The sequence below is a fragment of the Rutidosis leptorrhynchoides genome, chromosome 7 (assembly GCF_046630445.1).
Source record: "Rutidosis leptorrhynchoides isolate AG116_Rl617_1_P2 chromosome 7, CSIRO_AGI_Rlap_v1, whole genome shotgun sequence".
Lineage (NCBI taxonomy): Eukaryota > Viridiplantae > Streptophyta > Magnoliopsida > Asterales > Asteraceae > Rutidosis > Rutidosis leptorrhynchoides.
This window is the reverse complement of record NC_092339.1, coordinates 25,170,338-25,193,127: the sequence shown is the minus strand read 5'-3', so window position 1 is coordinate 25,193,127 and position 22,790 is coordinate 25,170,338. Positions and strand designations below refer to the sequence as shown.

Genomic DNA, 22,790 nt, shown 5'->3' with positions numbered 1-22,790 from the left:
GCTTTCATACCCGGCCACCAAAAATGTTTCTTGAGATCCTTGTACATCTTCCCCGTTCCAGGATGTATTGAGTATCTGGTTTTATGAGCTTCTCTAAGTACCATTTCTCTCATATCTCCAAATTTTGGTACCCAAATCCTTTCAGCCCTATACCGGGTTCCGTCTTCCCGAATATTAAGATGCTTCTCCGATCCTTTGGGTATTTCATCCTTTAAATTTCCCTCTTTTAAAACTCCTTGTTGCGCCTCCTTTATTTGAGTAGTAAGGTTATTATGAATCATTATATTCATAGATTTTACTCGAATGGGTTCTCTGTCCTTCCTGCTCAAGGCATCGGCTACCACATTTGCCTTCCCCGGGTGGTAACGAATCTCAAAGTCGTAATCATTCAACAATTCAATCCACCTACGCTGCCTCATATTCAGTTGTTTCTGATTAAATATGTGTTGAAGACTTTTGTGGTCGGTATATATAATACTTTTGACCCCATATAAGTAGTGCCTCCAAGTCTTTAATGCAAAAACAACCGCGCCTAATTCCAAATCATGCGTCGTATAATTTTGCTCGTGAATCTTCAATTGTCTAGAAGCATAAGCAATCACCTTCGTTCGTTGTATTAATACACAACCGAGACCTTGCTTTGATGCATCACAATAAATCACAAAATCATCATTCCCTTCAGGCAATGACAATATAGGTGCCGTAGTTAGCTTTTTCTTCAATAACTGAAACGCTTTCTCTTGTTCATCATTCCATTCAAATTTCTTCCCTTTATGCGTTAATGCAGTCAAGGGTTTTGCTATTCTGGAAAAGTCTTGGATGAACCTTCTGTAGTAACCAGCTAGTCCTAAAAACTGGCGTATGTGTTTCGGAGTTTTCGGGGTTTCCCACTTTTCAACAGTTTCTATCTTTGCCGGATCCACCTTAATACCTTCTTTGTTCACTATGTGACCGAGGAATTGAACTTCTTCCAACCAAAATGCACACTTTGAAAACTTAGCGTACAATTTTTCCTTCCTCAATACTTCTAACACCTTTCTCAAATGTTCACCGTGTTCTTGGTCATTCTTTGAGTAAATAAGTATGTCATCAATGAAAACAATGACAAACTTGTCAATGTATGGTCCACACACTCGGTTCATAAGGTCCATGAACACAGCTGGTGCATTAGTTAAACCAAATGGCATGACCATAAACTCGTAATGACCGTAACGTGTTCTGAAAGCAGTCTTTGGAATATCATCTTCTTTCACCCGCATTTGATGATACCCGGAACGTAAGTCAATCTTTGAATAAACAGACGAGCCTTGTAGTTGATCAAATAAGTCGTCGATTCTCGGTAGTGGGTAGCGGTTCTTGATGGTAAGTTTGTTCAACTCTCGGTAGTCGATACACAACCTGAATGTACCATCTTTCTTCTTGACAAACAAAACAGGAGCTCCCCACGGTGATGTGCTTGGTCGAATGAAACCACACTCTAAAAGTTCTTGTAATTGGCTTTGCAGTTCTTTCATCTCACTGGGTGCGAGTCTGTAAGGAGCACGAGCTATTGGTGCAGCTCCTGGTACAAGATCTATTTGAAATTCAACGGATCGATGTGGGGGTAATCCCGGTAATTCTTTCGGAAATACATCGGGAAATTCTTTTGCGATGGGAACATCATTAATGCTCTTTTCTTCAGTTTGTACTTTCTCGACGTGTGCTAGAACAGCATAGCAACCTTTTCTTATTAGTTTTTGTGCCTTCAAATTACTAATAAGATGTAGCTTCGTGTTGCCCTTTTCTCCGTACACCATTAAGGGTTTTCTTTTTTCTCGTATAATGCGAATTGCATTTTTGTAACAAACGATCTCTGCTTTCACTTCTTTCAACCAGTCCATACCGATTATCACATCAAAACTCCCTAACTCTACTGGTATCAAATCAATCTTAAATGTTTCGCTAACCAGTTTAATTTCTCGATTCCGACATATATTATCTGCAGAAATTAATTTACCATTTGCTAATTCGAGTAAAAATTTACTATCCAAAGGCGTCAATGGACAACTTAATTTAGCACAAAAATCTCTACTCATATAGCTTCTATCCGCACCCGAATCAAATAAAACGTAAGCAGGTTTATTGTCAATAAGAAACGTACCCGTAACAAGCTCCGGGTCTTCCTGTGCCTCTGCCGCATTAATATTGAAAACTCTTCCGCGGCCTTGTCCATTCGTGTTCTCATGGTTCGGGCAATTTCTAATAATGTGGCCCGGTTTTCCACATTTATAACAAACTACATTGGCATAACTTGCTCCGACACTACTTGCTCCGCCATTACTCGTTCCGACACCATTTGTTCCTTTCGTTCTATTAACCCCTGGTCCGTAGACCTCACACTTCGCCGCGCTATGACCATTTCTTTTACACTTGTTGCAAAATTTGGTGCAGAACCCCGAGTGATACTTTTCACACCTTTGGCATAGCTGCTTCTGATTGTTGTTGTTGTTGCGGTTATTATTGTTATTGGGATGATTGTTGTAGTTGCTGTTGTTGTTGTTGTTGTTGTTGTTGTTGTTGGGCCGTTTGTTGTAGTTGCGATTGATGTTGCGATTGTTGGGATAATTGTTGCGATTATTGTTGTAATTGCTGTTGTTGTTATATTGGTGATTCTTATCACCGTTTTCCTCCCACTTTCTTTTGACTTGCTTCACATTGGCCTCTTCAGCAGTCTGTTCTTTAATTCTTTCTTCAATCTGGTTCACTAGTTTGTGAGCCATTCTACATGCCTGTTGTATGGAGGCGGGCTCGTGTGAACTTATATCTTCTTGGATTCTTTCCGGTAATCCTTTCACAAACGCGTCGATCTTCTCTTCCTCATCTTCGAATGCTCCCGGACACAATAGGCACAATTCTGTGAATCGTCTTTCGTACGTGGTAATATCAAATCCTTGGGTTCGTAACCCTCTAAGTTCTGTCTTGAGCTTATTGACCTCGGTTCTGGGACGGTACTTCTCGTTCATCAAGTGCTTGAATGCTGACCACGGTAGTGCGTACGCATCGTCTTGTCCCACTTGCTCTAGATAGGTATTCCACCATGTTAACGCAGAACCTGTGAAGGTATGCGTAGCGTACTTTACTTTGTCCTCTTCAGTACACTTACTTATGGCAAACACCGATTCGACCTTCTCGGTCCACCGTTTCAATCCGATCGGTCCTTCGGTTCCATCAAATTCCAAAGGTTTGCAGGCAGTGAATTCTTTGTAGGTGCATCCTACCCGATTTCCTGTACTGCTAGATCCAAGGTTATTGTTGGTATGTAGCGCAGCCTGTACTGCGGCTATGTTTGAAGCTAGAAAAGTACGGAATTCCTCTTCATTCATATTCACGGTGTGTCGAGTAGTCGGTGCCATTTCCTTCAAAATTGTCAAATGGAACAAGTTAATCATACAGAATATTAAGAGTAGTTAATAGTATTTCGTAGCATAATATGAACTCATTTATAAAAGCTTTTTCTTCATATTAGCGTTTTATAAGTTTAAATTCGGGTAGTACCTACCCGTTAAGTTCATACTTAGTAGCTAATATACAATTCAACTACTACAATTCTATATGAAAAACTGATTATAATAATATTTCGCGTTCAAACTTTTATACAATATTTTACAAACTTACAATACCGCTTATTTTACATAAAGCATGAAATATAGCACAAAATAACTTTGATACAAGATAGTTGTGAAGATAATTCTAGCTAGTACACAAGTCGTTCAGCAAAGGCAATAAAGACACGTAATTCATACGTCCAGAAACAAGTCATGCATTCTGGTTTTACTAGGACTACTTCCCATCCTTGGTCTTGTGGAACATAACCGTTATGGCTGTTGATAAGACAGCGTGTTGTAACGTCGTCAAAGGGACGAGGGTTACGTAATGTCCAACAGTCCTTTAACAATCTAAAAACCTCATTTCTTACCCCAATTACCGACTCCGTCACTTGTGGGAACGTTTTGTTTAATAGTTGTAGGCCGATGTTCTTGTTCTCACTTTGGTGAGAAGCGAACATTACTAATCCGTAAGCATAACATGCTTCTTTATGTTGCATGTTAGCCGCTTTTTCTAAATCACGAAGTCCAATATTCGGATATATTGAGTCAAAATAATTTCTTAACCCATTGCGTAAAATAGCATTTGGGTTCCCCGCAATATATGCGTCAAAGTAAACACATCGTAACTTATGGATTTCCCAATGTGATATCCCCCATCTTTCGAACGAAAGCCTTTTATAAACCAAGGCATTCTTGGAACGTTCTTCGAATGTCTTACAAACTGATCTCGCCTTAAATAGTTGTGCCGAAGAATTCTGACCGACTCTAGACAAGATTTCATCAATCATGTCTCCGGGTAGGTCTCTTAAAATATTGGGTTGTCTATCCATTTTGTGTTTTTATACTGTAAAATAGACAAGAGTTAGATTCATAAAAAAGATACTTATTAATACAAGCAATTTTTACATATATCATAAAGCATAAGCACACTATATTACATATATTACACCACACGAATACAACTATCTTATTCCGACTCGCTTGTTTCTTCTTCTTCGGTTTTGGTTCGTTTTGCCAAGTTTCTAGGGATATATGATGTTCCCCTAATACGAGCCGTTATTTTCCACATTGGTTTAGAAAAACCTGGTGGTTTAGAGGTTCCCGGGTCATTGTTAAAACTTAAGGACTTCGGGGGTTGACGATACATATAAAGTTCATCGGGGTTAGAATTAGATTTCTCTATTTTTATGCCCTTTCCCTTATTATTTTCTTTTGCCTTTTTAAATTCAGTCGGGGTAATTTCTATAACATCATCGGAATTCTCGTCAGAATCCGATTCATCGGAGAATTGGTAATCCTCCCAATATTTTGCTTCCTTAGCGGAAACACCATTGACCATAATTAACCTTGGTCGGTTGGTTGAGGATTTTCTTTTACTTAACCGTTTTATTATTTCCCCCACCGGTTCTATTTCTTCATCTGGTTCCGATTCTTCTTCCGGTTCCGATTCTTCTTCTGGTTCCGACTCTTCTTCCGGTTCCTCTTCGGGAACTTGTGAATCAGTCCACGAATCATTCCAATTTACATTTGACTCTTCATTATTATTAGGTGAGTCAATGGGACTTGTTCTAGAGGTAGACATCTATCACATAATATCAAACGCGTTAAGAGATTAATATATCACATAATATTCACATGTTAAAAATATATAGTTTCCAACAAAATTTGTTAAGCAATCATTTTTCAAGTAAACACGGTCGAAGTCCAGACTCACTAATGCATCCTAACAAACTCGATAAGACACACTAATGCAAAATTCTGGTTCTCTAAGACCAACGCTCTGATACCAACTGAAATGTCCCGTTCTTATTGATTAAAAACGTTCCATATTAATTGATTTCGTTGCGAGGTTTTGACCTCTATATGAGACATTTTTCAAAGACTGCATTCATTTTAAAACAAACCATAACCTTTATTTCATCAATAAAGGTTTAAAAAGCTTTACGTAGATTATCAAATAATGATAATCTAAAATATCCTGTTTACACACAACCATTACATAATGGTTTACAATACAAATATGTTACAACAAAATAAGTTTCTTGAATGCAGTTTTTACACAATATCATACAAGCATGGACTCCAAATCTCGTCCTTATTTAAGTATGCGACAGCGGAAGCTCTTAATAATCACCTGAGAATAAACATGCTTAAAACGTCAACAAAAATGTTGGTGAGTTATAGGTTTAACCTATATATATCAAATCATAATAATAGACCACAAGATTTCATATTTCAATACACATCCCATACATAGAGATAAAAATCATTCATATGGTGAACACCTGGTAACCGACAATAACAAGATGCATTTTTAAGGATATCCCCATCATTCCGGGACACCCTTCGGATATGATATAAATTTCGAAGTACTAAAGCATCCGGTACTTTGGATGGGGTTTGTTAGGCCCAATAGATCTATCTTTAGGATTCGCGTCAATTAGGGTGTCTGTTCCCTAATTCTTAGATTACCAGACTTAATAAAAAGGGGCATATTCGATTTCGATAATTCAACCATAGAATGTAGTTTTACGTACTTGTGTCTATTTTGTAAATCATTTATAAAACCTGCATGTATTCTCATCCCAAAAATATTAGATTTTAAAAGTGGGACTATAACTCACTTTCACAGATTTTTACTTCGTCGGGAAGTAAGACTTGGCCACTGGTTGATTCACGAACCTATAACAATATATACATATATATCAAAGTATGTTTAAAATATATTTACAACACTTTTAATATATTTTGATGTTTTAAGTTTATTAAGTCAGCTGTCCTCGTTAGTAACCTACAACTAGTTGTCCACAGTTAGATGTACAGAAATAAATCGATAAATATTATCTTGAATCAATCCACGACCCAGTGTATACGTATCTCAGTATTGATCACAACTCAAACTATATATATTTTGGAATCAACCTCAACCCTGTATAGCTAACTCCAACATTCACATATAGAGTGTCTATGGTTGTTCCGAAATATATATAGATGTGTCGAAATGATAGGTCGAAACATTGTATACGTGTCTATGGTATCTCAAGATTACATAATATACAATACAAGTTGATTAAGTTATGGTTAGAATAGATTTGTTACCAATTTTCACGTAGCTAAAATGAGAAAAATTATCCAATCTTGTTTTACCCATAACTTCTTCATTTTAAATCCGTTTTGAGTGAATCAAATTGCTATGGTTTCATATTGAACTCTATTTTATGAATCTAAACAGAAAAGTATAGGTTTATAGTCGGAAAAATAAGTTATAAGTCGTTTTTGTAAAGGTAGTCATTTCAGTCGAAAGAACGACGTCTAGATGACCATTTTAGAAAACATACTTCCACTTTGAGTTTAACCATAATTTTTGGATATAGTTTCATGTTCATAATAAAAATCATTTTCTCAGAATAACAACTTTTAAATCAAAGTTTATCATAGTTTTTAATTAACTAACCCAAAACAGCCCGCGGTGTTACTATGACGGCGTAAATCCGGTTTTACGGTGTTTTTCGTGTTTCCAGGTTTTAAATCATTAAGTTAGCATATCATATAGATATAGAACATGTGTTTAGTTAATTTTAAAAGTCAAGTTAGAAGGATTAACTTTTGTTTGCGAACAAGTTTAGAATTAACTAAACTTTGTTCTAGTGATTACAAGTTTAAACCTTCGAATAAGATAGCTTTATATGTATGAATCGAATGATGTTATGAACATCATTACTACCTTAAGTTCCTTGGATAAACCTACTGGAAAAGAGAAAAATGGATCTAGCTTCAACGGATCCTTGGATGGCTCGAAGTTCTTGAAGCAGAATCATGACACGAAAACAAGTTCAAGTAAGATCATCACTTGAAATAAGATTGTTATAGTTATAGAAATTGAACCAAAGTTTGAATATGATTATTACCTTGTATTAGAATGATAACCTACTGTAAGAAACAAAGATTTCTTGAGGTTGGATGATCACCTTACAAGATTGGAAGTGAGCTAGCAAACTTGAAAGTATTCTTGATTTTATGAAACTAGAACTTTTGGAATTTATGAAGAACACTTAGAACTTGAAGATAGAACTTGAGAGAGATCAATTAGATGAAGAAAATTGAAGAATGAAAGTGTTTGCAGGTGTTTTTGGTCGTTGGTGTATGGATTAGATATAAAGGATATGTAATTTTGTTTTCATGTAAATAAGTCATGAATGATTACTCATATTTTTGTAATTTTATGAGATATTTCATGCTAGTTGCCAAATGATGGTTCCCACATGTGTTAGGTGACTCACATGGGCTGCTAAGAGCTGATCATTGGAGTGTATATACCAATAGTACATACATCTAAAAGCTGTGTATTGTACGAGTACGAATACGGGTGCATACGAGTAGAATTGTTGATGAAACTGAACGAGGATGTAATTGTAAGCATTTTTGTTAAGTAGAAGTATTTTGATAAGTGTATTGAAGTCTTTCAAAAGTGTATAAATACATATTAAAACACTACATGTATATACATTTTAACTGAGTCGTTAAGTCATCGTTAGTCGTTACATGTAAGTGTTGTTTTGAAACCTTTAGGTTAACGATCTTGTTAAATGTTGTTAACCCAATGTTTATAATATCAAATGAGATTTTAAATTATTATATTATCATGATATTATCATGTATGAATATCTCTTAATATGATATATATATACATTAAATGTCTTTACAACGATAATCGTTACATATATGTCTCGTTTAAAAATCATTAAGTTAGTAGTCTTGTTTTTACATATGTAGTTCATTGTTAATATACTTAATGATATGTTTACTTATCATAGTATCATGTTAACTATATATATATATATCCATATATATGTCATCATATAGTTTTTACAAGTTTTAACGTTCGTGAATCACCGGTCAACTTGGGTGGTCAATTGTCTATATGAAACATATTTTAATTAATCAAGTCTTACCAAGTTTGATTGCTTAACATGTTGGAAACATTTAATCATGTAAATATCAATCTCAATTAATATATATAAACATGGAAAAGTTCGGGTCACTACAATGGGTTTGGTTTAAATCCACAAATTGAAACAGAGAAACCGTTTGTGAATAAAACGGATTAACAGAATAAAATTAAAGTAAAAAAAAATATATAACTAAAATGAGTCACGATGAACTCTTATGAACTCAATCAGTGATTTCAAAATTAACAGCGTTTTAAATAAAGGCTTCAACACGAATTAGTTTCCAAATGACTCGTAAAATCTTTCTGTACACTCAATTGAAACAATAACATCAAACTGAAATCAAATTTTGTGATGAACCTAAATTGTTGACTTTTTAGAAATTGGTTTGACTTGACAAATTTGTAATCGATACTAAAAATTGGAATTGAAAACTTTCCAGATCGTTTAAAAAGAATATTTGCAACATAACTGCATTTAATGATTTTTAGATTTCATTTGAATTCAAAGTATTTGAAAAATTATTCATGAACAGAGGTTTACGGTCTTCATAAAAAAAATTTCTGTTTTAATTCAACAATTTGATTTAATTGAAATTGATATTGGTTATGGAAAGTTTTGTGAGTTGTTTATTATCTTGAATTGAGCAATTGTTATATAGATTAAATGTGTTCGACATCAAATTCGTTTAGAGGGAAAGAACAAGGATAAAATCCAAAATACAATAAAGAGGATACTGATATATAACTGCATTTGGATGTTTCCTAATCGAGATTTGTACGAATCCTTTAATCAAATACAGTTTGATAGAGATTGAAACTGATTTCCCTTGACAAAAATTTGTTGGTATTACTTTTAATAAGAATCAAATATATTAATAATAATAATTTTATTAATAATCAATAAAAATAATACTGAAATATAATATTACATAATAATTCTGTTAATAATAATTATAATAATAATAATAATGATAATATCGGTAATTAAAAATAATCATAATAATGTAATAACATACATGTGTCAAATTTTATATCTATATATTATAATTTTAATCGTATTAATAACACTGATATTAATATTAATAACAGAAGTAATATTAACAATACTAATATAATGTCTATAATTTATCCCGTGATTACATTTATTTTTATTAATTATTTATGTAATATATATTATATATTTTATACATTTTATACATTTTAATAATATACATATAGTACTAATTATGTATAAATATTACATAAATATTTCAACTACTATATATAATTATGTTTTCATTATCAAGTAGATAATTATATTATATATTATTTATATTGAAACAATTAATCTTAAAGTATTCATTTAATACTTTGTTAACATAGACAAATTATGTATATTCAATCTACTATCTACATTTACATAAACAGTTTCAAATAACAAAGTTAAGTTTTCTTTCACATTCACATAATAATTCATTATTACACTTAATACATATTTATTTACAAATAATTGTTCGTGAATCGTCGAGCATAGTTAAAGGGTAATTGATTATCCGAATATAGATTTCAAACTTTCTAGACTCAACATTACAGACTTTACTTATTGTCTCAAAAATACAAAATCGTATCGAAAGTTTGGTTTAAAATTAGTCGAAATTTTCCGGGTCATGACAAAATACTTGCTCTTATAAAGCATATTCTGAGTATAATGCAATATATACGTTGATATGTTGTGGTGTACAAAGTTCACGTATACAAGTGTTTTACCATCCAAAAGTATTTCTACCAAACCCACCATGAATTTAATTGAAAATTATTACAAGCAATTAGCTCTCTCTCTCCCCCCAGGGGTCTTAATCTAGCGGAAAATGATTAAGGTATCTTAACTAGTTTAGTGACTCATGAATTCACGGGTTTGATTAAAAAAAACTGTGATAAATTGCTACCTTAATCTATAGAAAATAGTTCTATTAAAAACTAATGTGATTAATATTATAGCACAACAATATATCTATTAAAAATAGTTCTCAGTTGTTTCAGTTGATATTTTGACATTCAGTTCCTTAGTGTAGTTTATACATTCATTAGTTGTTTCAATTGATACTCTGACATTCAGTTCCTTAGTGTACTTCATGTATTCATTAGTGTAGCTCATACATAGATATAGTTGCATTATATTGATATACACATAAATAAAACGTTTCAGATGTCCGGTAAAAGTGTTGGTGTTAACTTCTCCTACTTAATTCGAAAGAATAATAACAATGGATGCTTACAAATTTCATACACAATTGATGTTAAACCAAACACAATTTACAAAAGTTAGATTTCATTTAAGCATTTCATCAAACAGATAATATGCAAGAAACAAATAATCATAACAAATAAGTAAAAAAACATTCGAAGCAGATGCAAACCTTATACATGTTAGACGATAATAAGGCCCGTGTTCGTTGGGCTTAGGGTCCACTAGGGTTTACTCATGTTTAGAGATTATGTACCTATAAATATCTCATTATGATAATATACTCAGAATGGGGTTTCATTATATTGTTTAACATGGTATTAGAGCGGTACGATCCTGGTTGAAATATCTTAAACGGCCTCCCTCTATGGTGATCGATCACAACCTCAACTGATCACCACCTCATCTGTTTAGGAAAAATGTATGTATAATCAGCCGTCTCTTTGGTCTTTTAAAACATCGCTGTTCACTATTATTTTTTTTCCAACCGCATCACGTATCTCTTTTAGGTTTCTTTATTATTTTAATCTTCTTTGCTACCGTCTCGCTTTAGATATTGAGATGCATGCTTTTCATTCTATCCCCTTTTCTTCTTTGAAAGTGATTTTAATTAGGGGTGTTCATAATATCCGAATCCGAATCCGTAATCCGAATAATCCGAAAACTCGATCCGAAAATACCCGAAAATTCGTCCGAAAATCGGATATCCGGATTTTCAGATTCGGATATCGGATCAACTTTTCAAAATTTTCGGATAATCGGATAATCCGATATCCGAAATTTAATGGACTGGTAATTAATTTTTTTAGTGGGCCATTGGGTTTCTATTAGTGGCCCATCAAAATATTCATCACTAGTTCACTACATCATCAGGTCATAACTCATTAGTTCAGTATATATCACGACTTAAAATCTCAAATAACCCTAGATCTAAAATTGCAACACCGTTTCACTCTCCCACGACTCAAATATCACGAACCTTAGATCTAATCTTCATCGTCTTTCATCTCATCTTCATTCTACCTCCCTGCGTTACTGCATCTATCCTCACTATTCAAGATTTCAAGGTAAGTTTCATCTCAGCAATTAGGAGTTTTAATAATCTGTAACACGACGTATTACCAATTTTATCAATCGTCACTCATCATTCTAACTCCCTGCGGATCTTGGTCGATTAGGGCTTATAATTAATTATAAATTTGCTGATTGTTTAATAATTATACTTGTAATGAATTGTGTGTTTTTACTAGAAAGCATTTATGCATAATGTGTGTGTTTTTACTGTCGATTTAGGCTGCAACTTTTCATATTAGAAAGCATTTATGCGTAATTTGTGTTTTTACCTTTTACTGTTTCTGATGAGTGATGACTAATGAAGCAAGAAGCTTACTTTGAATCTTTGATATTCAATGATAGTGAATGTCATTGAAAGCTAAATATGCTGTTTTGTTGTGATGATTTATTAAGAAATTCTATATGCATTTTACTTTTGATTTTGATATTCAATGATTGATTTTGTAACTACTCTCATATAGTCTGATATATGTTTCGGATGCAGATAGATAAAACAGAGAACTATTTTGAGGAATATAATGACGAAATTGATGTAGAATTCGTATCTGAAAATGTGGTGGCTGCTGCTAGTGAAGCTGCTAGTGAAGCATTTAGTCATAATATTTCTCATTTATATTTATCTTATATAACATATCTGTTTTTTCATAATGGTTTATTTTGTCTTTTTTGCTTCTTAATAGTTAAGGAGTTAACCATCGATCAACCTACCATAATCATTGATGAAACAATGGATAGCCAAGATAATGTGGTGAATGAGGTGCAAGGATGGATCTAGTATTGATCAGGTAAGTAAAATGACTTGCATTTGTTTTCTATTACTACTAAAGAAGTATTGAAAATGAATAATGTGTATTGTGATAATGTGATTAATAAATACTCTTTTTTGCTAAAACATGAAACTGACAGCGACTTGTATTCATATAATACTTATTGTGAATTTGTGAATTGTGATTCATAAATACTATTTTTTGCTGAAACTAATGTGTATTGTGATTTGCTGAAACAGTGAAACAGACTTGATGAAACAATGGATACACTTTTATTTCTAGGTAATACTTTTATCCTTGGCTTATAGCATAAAAAGATGGCTACTGTTAATGTATTTTTTTTTTAATGTTTGCTACTTAAAGTTTCCGTATGGCTACTGATATGGTGGCTCTTGTATTTTAATTTGGCCAAGTAGGTATTTTGATTTTGTAAGCCCATCTTGGCCCTAATGATGTAATCTGCCATTCTACAGGTAGTGCTTTTGTATGGTTCTTTTGATGATCGGAGTTGAAAAGATTGAAGAATTGAAGAATTGAAGATCTCTGATTTTAGCGCTCTATGTTAGTGTTTCGTAATTTGGATGTTAGAACTTCAGTTTAAAAGTACTTTTGGATGATTTGTAATATGTTATGTTCGTTTTGGGATTCAGGCTTTGTGTAATCTACATGTTATGTTTGTGTTGTGAACTTGTGATATATATATTATATTGTATTTGTTTTAACTATAAATTTTTTTTTTTTCGGATATTCGGATAATCCGAAATCTCGGATATCCGAAATTTCGGATTCGGATTTCGGATGGCAAAATCCACTATCCGAAATTCGGATATCCGAAAATTCGGATATCCGGTTTTGAACACCCCTAATTTTAATACTCTTTTACTTTTTATCTTTTTTTTTTTTTTTTTTTTTTTGACTTTTCACAAATACATCAAAATAAACAGAGAGCTCCTGCCTTTGTTATGCTAAATATGCACGAAACATAAAAACCCTCTCCACTTGTTCTATTTGTTTAATGATCTTTAGAGTCAATTCTTCGTTTTTCTTTTGTCTAATATTATTTGCCTACCTATCCTCTTCTATCGTACTTATTCACATATTTTAACCTTTGGATAATCGGCGTGGGGCTGAGCCGCCTAGCATGACTAGGTTCCAAACCCCGAAAAAGAAGAGAATATGTTGTCAAAATACTTATTTGAAGCATTGAAGAATATTGTTATCGTCAACCGAAGTTGCATACCAAAGTGGTACTTGATCCTTAGGCACAGCTAGCCACGGCGTAAAAGAAAAAAAAACACGTTACGGAAAAGGAGAAGCCGTTAAGAAATATGCGACTCTACAAGCCAAGATCAGTAGATTTAATGCGACAAATAAGGGAAAAAAAAGTTTATTTATTTATTTCAGATTTAGTGATTTCTTCCGGCCCGAACTTTAGCGATTTCGCCGTTCGGACTGCGGGGGAGTGTTAGACCATAAGTTTATGTTAGTTGGATTAAGCCCAATTGTGGGGTTTAGAGTCCATTAGGGTTTGGTTAAGTGTTAGGGTTTCATTATGTATCTCTATAAATACCGAACCAATAATGCAATATAGATTACGGGTTTTAGTGTTTAACAATACGGTTATACTACACGAAGTAAAAAGAAATCCAAGAGATATTGAAACGGAAAATCTCAAATTCAAAATATCTGATTGAATTTCTATAATTGAATTATAAAAATTCAAAAATACTAATGAAACACCACATATATGTTTACGTTTAACAACTGTTGAATAATTTACAAAATATATAAAACCATAAATTCAGAATATATAAATAAAACCATAAACTTACAAAATATTAATATTGAAAATTTGAAACAGTACTCAAATTCAGTGCCGCATCCTTTAACGACCATGTAACCTTAACATTACAAATTACAGAATAATTTATATAAAGTGAAAATTTTCTAACATTAAGATAGAAACATAGACATTGATAAAGTAAAAAAAAGAAAAAAGAAAAAATAAAAGAAGATATTGCCTGTAACCATAAAGTGAAAGCAGACATGCTAATGGTTTTATAAAAAAAATTGCATAAGCGTATCACAACAATTAACAAATTTTGTTAATAACTAATGAAACCCAATTATATATTTTTTTTTTTCTCTTTCACATACCCATTCCATAACAAACAATTTCGCAGTTTAAAAAAAAAATTCATAACAAACACACATAATAAAACACAACGCAGTAAATAGAGATCAATAGTTGGAATATAAGCAATTTACCATGATGAAAAGGAAACTATCATATTAGAATAAGGTCATAAAACAACCCCTAAACTAAAAAGAAGAAGAAGAAGATAACTCTAGAACAACTCAAATCAGAGCATCAAGCAAATGCTTATGTTTGTGTAATTAGCAATTAAATCTTTCAAATAAGCATTATATAAAATAAAATAATGGTATTATAGAACTTATCTTTTACCTAGTCTTATGAAGCTCAAAGTGGTAAAGGAGAATGATTAGTGATGGAGAACCAAAAGAATGATTAGTGATGGAGAACCAAAAGAGTAATAGTAATGGGAAAGAATATGAAGTAGAGATTTTTACATATATGCATATATAGCAAAATCAAATGAAAAGTTTCAATATTAATCACATAATATTAAACTCAGATGAAGGTTGGAGAAGAAAGATAAGAAATAGTGATTTAGATTTGATGAAAAAAACCAAATTTGAAAAAAAGATTTGCCAAGTTCAGCTCAATTTTAATGGTGCTTGCTATACACCCATAGAAGAAAAGTGTGTAAGAGAAGTTTCAGTCTTTCAAAAACAACTTAGAGTTCCAAGATATATTTTCAGCACTTAATCTACAGAATGCGTATGGAAATTTTCAAAAAATAATTTAATTTTATTAAAAAAATTATTTAAATATTACATCATCAAATTCTAATCTTAAAACTTTAGAAACACATGTTACAACTCTATCAAGCACATAATGACCTCATCATCAACTCCCTTTTATTATATAGTATAGTATAGAAGTATAGATCTATTTGCGGAATATTTTATACTTTGTAAATTGAGTGCTTCTTCTTTGTTAATTTCATAATAATCTTTATAGATATTATCCTTAGTTGAATATCTTTTATTCTTGTTTGTTTCCATCTCTAGGATTTGTTCAAATTGTTTAATTTTTTCAATTATTTCTATAAAAGCTCTCTCTCCTTTGTTTCAATTATTTCTATAAAAGCTCTCAGGGGTCCGAAAATATCCGAGATGGTATTGAACGTCTCTGTAGGAGTAGCGTGGAAAAACCAATTATGGGGGTAACTGTTAGGGATAATCGTTTTTGGAGTCCCACATAGAAAGTTAAACTGAGATGCCCTTATAGGCATGCCATGTTGGTGGACCTAAAAACTTGAAACTAAAAAATCTTTCTGAAGAAATGACATGCATGGTACTCTACACAAACGACCACAACTAGCGAAGGTGTTTAATTACCTTATGTTGTTCAAGTGATCATGCTAGCATTATTATTTTATAATAGTTTTGGCGAAGCTCTGAAAAATGGTTAATTGGTTTGGTATCACTTATCAGTGGGAGAAATATGCCACAACCTGGAAAATTGGGTTGTGGGCTTCATTAAATCCTGAAAAACAATAAGACTGGAGGAAAAAACATCATGAGCAGAGGTAATAAACCCTGTAAAAAGTGGTCTAAGAATGATTATTTTGATCCATAAAAAGGTTGAAGTTACTTTATTGTTTGAATCTGTCCTATTTTTAAACATATAGTGTTGCAGCATCCAAAGGTGTATTCATTGGCGAAACTACTTGGGGGCAGAGGGTGCGCCCGCCTCCGGTGGATTTTTTTTTCAGTGTAAAAATTTTGAATTTTTCGACTTTGACCCAGTGAAATTTATTTTTTTGCCCCAAAACGTACATATTTCCCCCCAAAACCTTCAATTTTTGCACAAAATTCAACTTTTGCCCAAAAACCTTCAAATTTTGTCCCAAAACTTTCTAACTTTTGCCCAAAAACCTCCATATTTTCTCCAAAAAAATTGCTACGGTTTTAATTTTTTTTTGCCCCCCGGTATCCTAGTTACGCCACTAGGCGTATTCACAATAAATTTGTCGTGCGTTCAAGTCACACTTAGGACAAATGCATATTAATATGTGCAATGCAGCAGGGTGTAGTTGAACTTTCTGTTGCAAAAGATTGTAGTCCATATAACCTGTATATGGTAGGTATTGCTAACCGTTGGTAGATCAAGATTCTGCAACATGGTTGATTCGACTGTTATGTTCCAAGAACTGGCAATAGTATATTAAGAGAGTTAATGACCTGATAAATTGGTAGCCTGGGATTCGACTTGCATAAATAAATAAAGTTGATCATAAAATTAAGTCTAGAATTCTAAGCTAATTTCAAGAATAAAATAAGGCCCGTTTGGCTCACGGAATTTCAAAGGAATTTGATGGAATTGGAATTGAATTCCTTAGACAGCTCCGTTTGGTTGACATAATTTGGAAGGAATTATATTCCTTGGAATCTTGAGATTCCTTCATCTATGGAATGTTCATTCCTTCAAGATGTTGATGGATTTGAATTCCTTTCAACATTGAATTTTTAGGGTCGCGACTCTCGAGCGCCTTTTTGGCGCTCATTTTCGAGGCACGTTTTCAGGGAGCTATTCGACGCGCGGTTTCGAGGCGCGTTTTCAGGGAACGTTTTCGACGCGCATTTTTGGGTCGCGTTTTCGGTCCACGTTTTCGGTCCCCATTTTCGGGTCACGTTTTCGGTCCACATTTTCGGGTAGCGTTTTTATGCCGCGTTTTGTGGTGCGTTATCGTGGCGCGTTTCGAGTCGCGTTTTCGAGACGTTTTTTCGCGGATTGGGTCACTTTTTTGGTGCCGCGTTTTCGAAGCGTGTTTACGGGGCACGTTTTCGGCTCAAGTTTTCGTGAAGCGTTTTCGCAGGGCGCCCGGAAACGCGCTTTCGCGGGCGTCCGGATACGCGCGTTTTCGCGGAAGTCAGGAAACGTGCCTTTTCGCGGGCGCCACGAAACGCGCGTTTTCGCGGGGCGCCCGGAAACGCGCGTTTTCGCGGGGCTCCCGAAAACGCGTTTTCGCGGGGCGCCCGGAAACGCGCGTTTTCGCGGGGCGCCCGGAAACGCGCGTTTTCGCGGGCATTCGGAAACGCGCGTTTTCGCGGGGCGCCCGGAAACGCGCGTTATCGCGGGGCGCCCGGAAACGCGCGTTTTCGCGGGCGTCCGGAAACCCGCATTTTCGCGGGCGTCCGGAAACCCACGTTTTCGAGGGGCGTCCGGAAACGCGCAGTTTCGCCGGCGTCCGGAACGCGCATTTTCGCGGGCCGTCCGGTAACGCGCGTTTTCGCGGGCGTCCGCAAACGCGCGTTTTCGCGGGGCGTCCGCAAACGCGCGTTTTCCCGGGGCCCCCGCAAACGCGCGTTTTCTCGCGGGCGCCCGGAAACGCGCGTTTTCGCGGGCGCCCGGAAACGCGCGTTTTCGCGGGCGCCCGGAAACGCGCGTTTCGCGGGCCGCCCGGAAACGCGCGTTTCGCGCCGCTCCCGGAAACGCGTGTTTTCGCAGCGCGCCCGGAAACGCGCTTTTCTGGATCCCCGGCTGAAACACGCGTTTTCGCAGGGCGTCCAGAAATGCGGATTTTCGGATCCCCTGCAAAAACGCACGTTTTCGGCACGCGTTCTCAATTCACGAATCTATTTTTTTTTTTAAAGTGAGTATGAAAATGAACACAAAATTTAGAAACGTAATTCTTTTTATAACTTTTTAGTTATTTTATAAAATGAAATTCAATTCCATTTCATGCAAAATATAACACATTTTTCACATTCCATGAAATTTATCGATTCCAATTCCTTCGGATTCTAATTCCTTCGGATTCTAATTCTTTTGACACATTCCATTCCATCCAAAAAAATTCCACGAGCCAAACGTGACCTAAGTGAAAAACACCATATTATGGTAAATGGTAAATATAAATCCGTATGATCGATCTAATTGCATACATAAGTTCCCACCTAATGATTGTTTAGTTTATTACTCATTCCAATCACTCCCCATGGATCTTTAAACACAATCACCATTGCCATCACAGCTCCGCCACCAGCAACCGCTCAATCTCCGACACCGATTCCCAATTCGACGAGTTCCATTAATCTCTCCGAGCCGACTCACCCCGACGACATTTTATCCACCACTTCAACCGCTATTGTCCCCTTCGCCGTCGACAAATTCCTCGCTACCTTCAGATCCCCACTTTTAAACACCCAACAACCACCTCATAACATTAATGTCGCACCTCTCGCAAAATCACAATATCCTGCCGTAACGTTTACCGGCCGGCGAAGGCGGCTACTGCTCTGGTGATGACGGAATTAGACGGTTGAGAGTTCCCGGTGAATTCGATTATCAGATGATCAAGAAGTGAAGTGACAGTTGAAAAATTAGGGTTAGGGTTTGTAACATGTTATCGACTTTAATTGCATTTTGTGTAATGGTTCCTGAAGAGTGGTGATTCTTTTGATCGAAACAAGTACAGGTATTTTCTCAATTTTTTTTTATAATTTTGGTTTAATTTTGACTTGTTTAGTACTCATAGATTGGGAGCCAATTTTAGTCAAACACAAGATGAATTTGGGTTTTTGGGATCATTGAGAAAAGTCAAAGTAGATGTTTAACTGAACCTAGTATGGTAGTGGTAGTGCATTAGCTTTTCTTTTTTGTCAAAAATAACTAAAACTCAAATAGAACCGAGGTCGTTTTAAAAAAGAAAACGCTTTCAACGGGAATTACAAAAAAACAGGAGAAACGGGAAAACTCGCACATAAAAAGTAACTATCTAAACGAAAACTATTTCTAAACGAGCCTCTCTAGATACTCGAAAAAAACCTTAAAAACAAAATAAGCATACAAAACCGAATACACACGAAAATAAAGGATCGAAACCAAACGAATAAACACAAGACGAAGGGCACCAATCAAACTCTAGAACCCGCTATTTTCAATTTGCCATTAACCGTCTCTTTCAAGATATTCTTTCCGGATCGATTCTCAATCTTATAAGTTAACACACTGGTGGATCCATCACCCGACAAGCTCTCATCGGCCAAACATGTCATCAAAACATCGAAAGCCGCGAAAGCCTCTCTCTCCCGCTTGTCGATGAATCGCCATCTCTTCCAACTTGAGGACCTGTAAACAAGTTTTGAATTGCGTCTATGTAATCTAAGTCGTCGATGTTTTCTTAAAGTTTATAAGAACCCGAAGTAGAGGCCTCATTCGCCCTCTTTATTGACCTCAGTTTATTATTTTCCAACATTTCTTCCTTCTTCCTTCTTTTTCTCCTTCTTCAATCAATCCAATCTTACCGCAAATGTATTGTGATCATCATTCTCCGAAGCACCACTACAAACATCATTAGGCACAACGACTAGGTCATTAGGATTAGCGGATAGTCCATCCTTCTCATCCTCCTTATTCTTTGTCAACTTTTCCATTCCCTTAACAAAGGGAGAATTAGCACCAGTATCGTTCAAAAATTCCAACACTTTTCAAAACTTCACCTGGGCCCAAAACAGCCCTGTCACCTGAACAAGGCCCGTCAGCAGGCCTAACTGCATCAAATGCATCCACAACAATCTTCTTTTTAGGTTGATCTTTTTTTTTGACATTTTTCCCATGATTGCAGCAAAACTAACCTTGCAACCTTCAGAATTTTCAAACACTGAATTCAACGAACCTTCACTTTGACCCAAAAATAATCCCGTATCCGAAACAACATCTTCATCAACCAAACCAAACTTTATTCCATGCCCAGACCCAACAGATTCCGGCCTATTTCTAGCGACAAAACAGGGCCCACCATCATTATCTAAACCCTGCCCATTGTTGCTGATATTGTTCATCTCGCATACAACTCCCTACTCGATTGGGTTTTATACCATAGTTATTAGTGTGCTCTGTGAGTATCTGTGAACCTTAGGTTGGTTTCGTTTATGTAAGTTGTGAAACTTTTGATTTTTGTAAAAAATTTAATTTGCAATAGAAAGCCAATCCTTGGTCAAAAGTCTAAAGAGTAAATAATGGGTTTTGGGTTATAAGATGTAAAAATCTGTGAAAATATCCAAGTGATTGTTGATAGACGAAGGTAGCTAAACTTTGTTGCTTATTGAAAGGACACTGCTTTCAACATAATTGTTATTCACAACCTAATTTCACTCTTAGTGTGATGTGATGTGTATTAGTTCTCATCTATTTTATCCTTTACTCAACTCTTTTGATGGTATAGGTACTTGGTAGCAGTCAATGTTGTCACTTTCACATATGCAACATTGCAAGTCTTTGACCTCACATACCACTAACTATCGTCACATACTCTTTGCGTAAACATTCTGACTTTCTAATAGATCATGCAAGTCCTATAACCAAATAACCAATAGCTTCTAAGTTATAACACCAATTATAAAAAAAAACTTATCTAATTTAACCATTTATGACAAATTAGCTTATCTGTTGCTCTCTTCGTCATCATCCTCAGCAGGTCGAGAATTAGGTATTAAATTGGGGAAAAGATGAGTTTACAAAGAGGAATTCTGCATCTGTGGTGATGTCTTTCTTGGCTTTTCTTCGTTTTGCATTTAGCTCTCTTATATCTGGTTATCTTATGTGTGACTAGAACCCTATTTAATAAGTGCATTCAATACTCGTATTGTTTGTTATGCTGATAATGGAGCTCATAGAAGTGAATCATAAAGAGTTTGACAGACAATAGGCAGTGTGATATAGGGGAGAACTAAAGATTCTATTTGTGAATTTGGAGGAAGTCAGCTGTGCATTGTGTAGAGACTAAATTACGATCAGAGTAATTTGAAACGAAAAACGGTTAATTTTTCTTGAAGGACCGACAGTGGTAACGCGTAAAATTCGGGTTCATGTTGGTGTTTTTTGGAACCTTAAAAGTAAAAAGTAAAAAGTAAAGAAGTGATTCATTGTTCAGAGTATATACACACCAATAAGAAAAAGATTGAAAAAATAAAAATAAGTGGAACTTCAATTGAACTTCGGGAAGAACTTCGGTTTCAGCGTTCCCATAGTGAAATGTGATGGAACAGTGGTGTAACTTCACCACTCCTATTCCTTTTAGAGCAATAGGAGTGTGGTGACTCGTCAACTCGAAATTCTGTTGAAACTTTGAAGTGGATAGTGTGCGTCATGTTCAGTGTTAGACCAAGTGTTAGACCATATGTAGGCCAATAAGAAAGAAGAATGAAAAAACTAAAAATAATACGATTAGCTTATAATCCAACTTCCGAATTCCGACGTTGGCTTGAGAACGTCGAGGGAATGCCGACCGGAACACTGACACAGAGTGATAAAATGCCTAAATCCCGACGTTCCAGGATGGAAACGTTGAAAAAATTAGCAAGAGTGCTCTTAGACTTGAACTTCTAACTCATCATATTAGTTAATTTTATCACCATTATTTTCCAAATAGTTATCACCAATCCTACTAGTTTACTAAGTTTGATACTCCTTATCAATCAATCATCATTATCCTTATATGTATAGGTATTCAATACGAAAGGTTTATCATTTTTAATATTTGATAAAGGCAAAGAATTGTACACGCACAACTTGTATATATGATCTAAGCCAAAATTTGCCGGTTAAGAGAATTCCGCTTTAAGCAACTTGGATTTAGTTTTATGTTTGAGGGACCTTAGAGTAGTGTTCCACCGATTATCTGATCGGAGGAGATGAACAACCGCCATCTCTAAACGTTATGACATCCTTAAAAGTTAGAAAATCATACGACTCATACGTTCACACTATAATCTCATTTACCGTCTCTCTATAAGCTAACCTCCTTAGAGTGTGACAAAGAGTGTGGTTTGAGTTGTAATTACTCCAGGTTCAACAACATTCAAATAACGGACCTTGACCCCTATTTATTGAGATCTCATTGATGCATGTGCATAGGCGCATAGCTTCTGAGTGATGCGCGATTGTATAGTGTGCAGATATGATGCGTAACTTCGAGTCATCAATATGATGCCCTCTATAGACTTATTATATGATCAACATACAACATATTTTATATAAGGCATTCATGTCGTATTACGAGTAATATTTAAACCTAGATGTGACTATTATATAC

At 35.0% G+C, this 22,790-nt stretch overlaps 1 pseudogene; it reads left to right on the top strand.

Moving 5' to 3' along the window:
• The first annotated feature begins 12,305 nt into the window (after positions 1-12,305).
• On the top strand, positions 12,306-22,572 carry LOC139859038 (uncharacterized; annotated as a pseudogene).
• Positions 22,573-22,790: the final 218 nt, after the last annotated feature.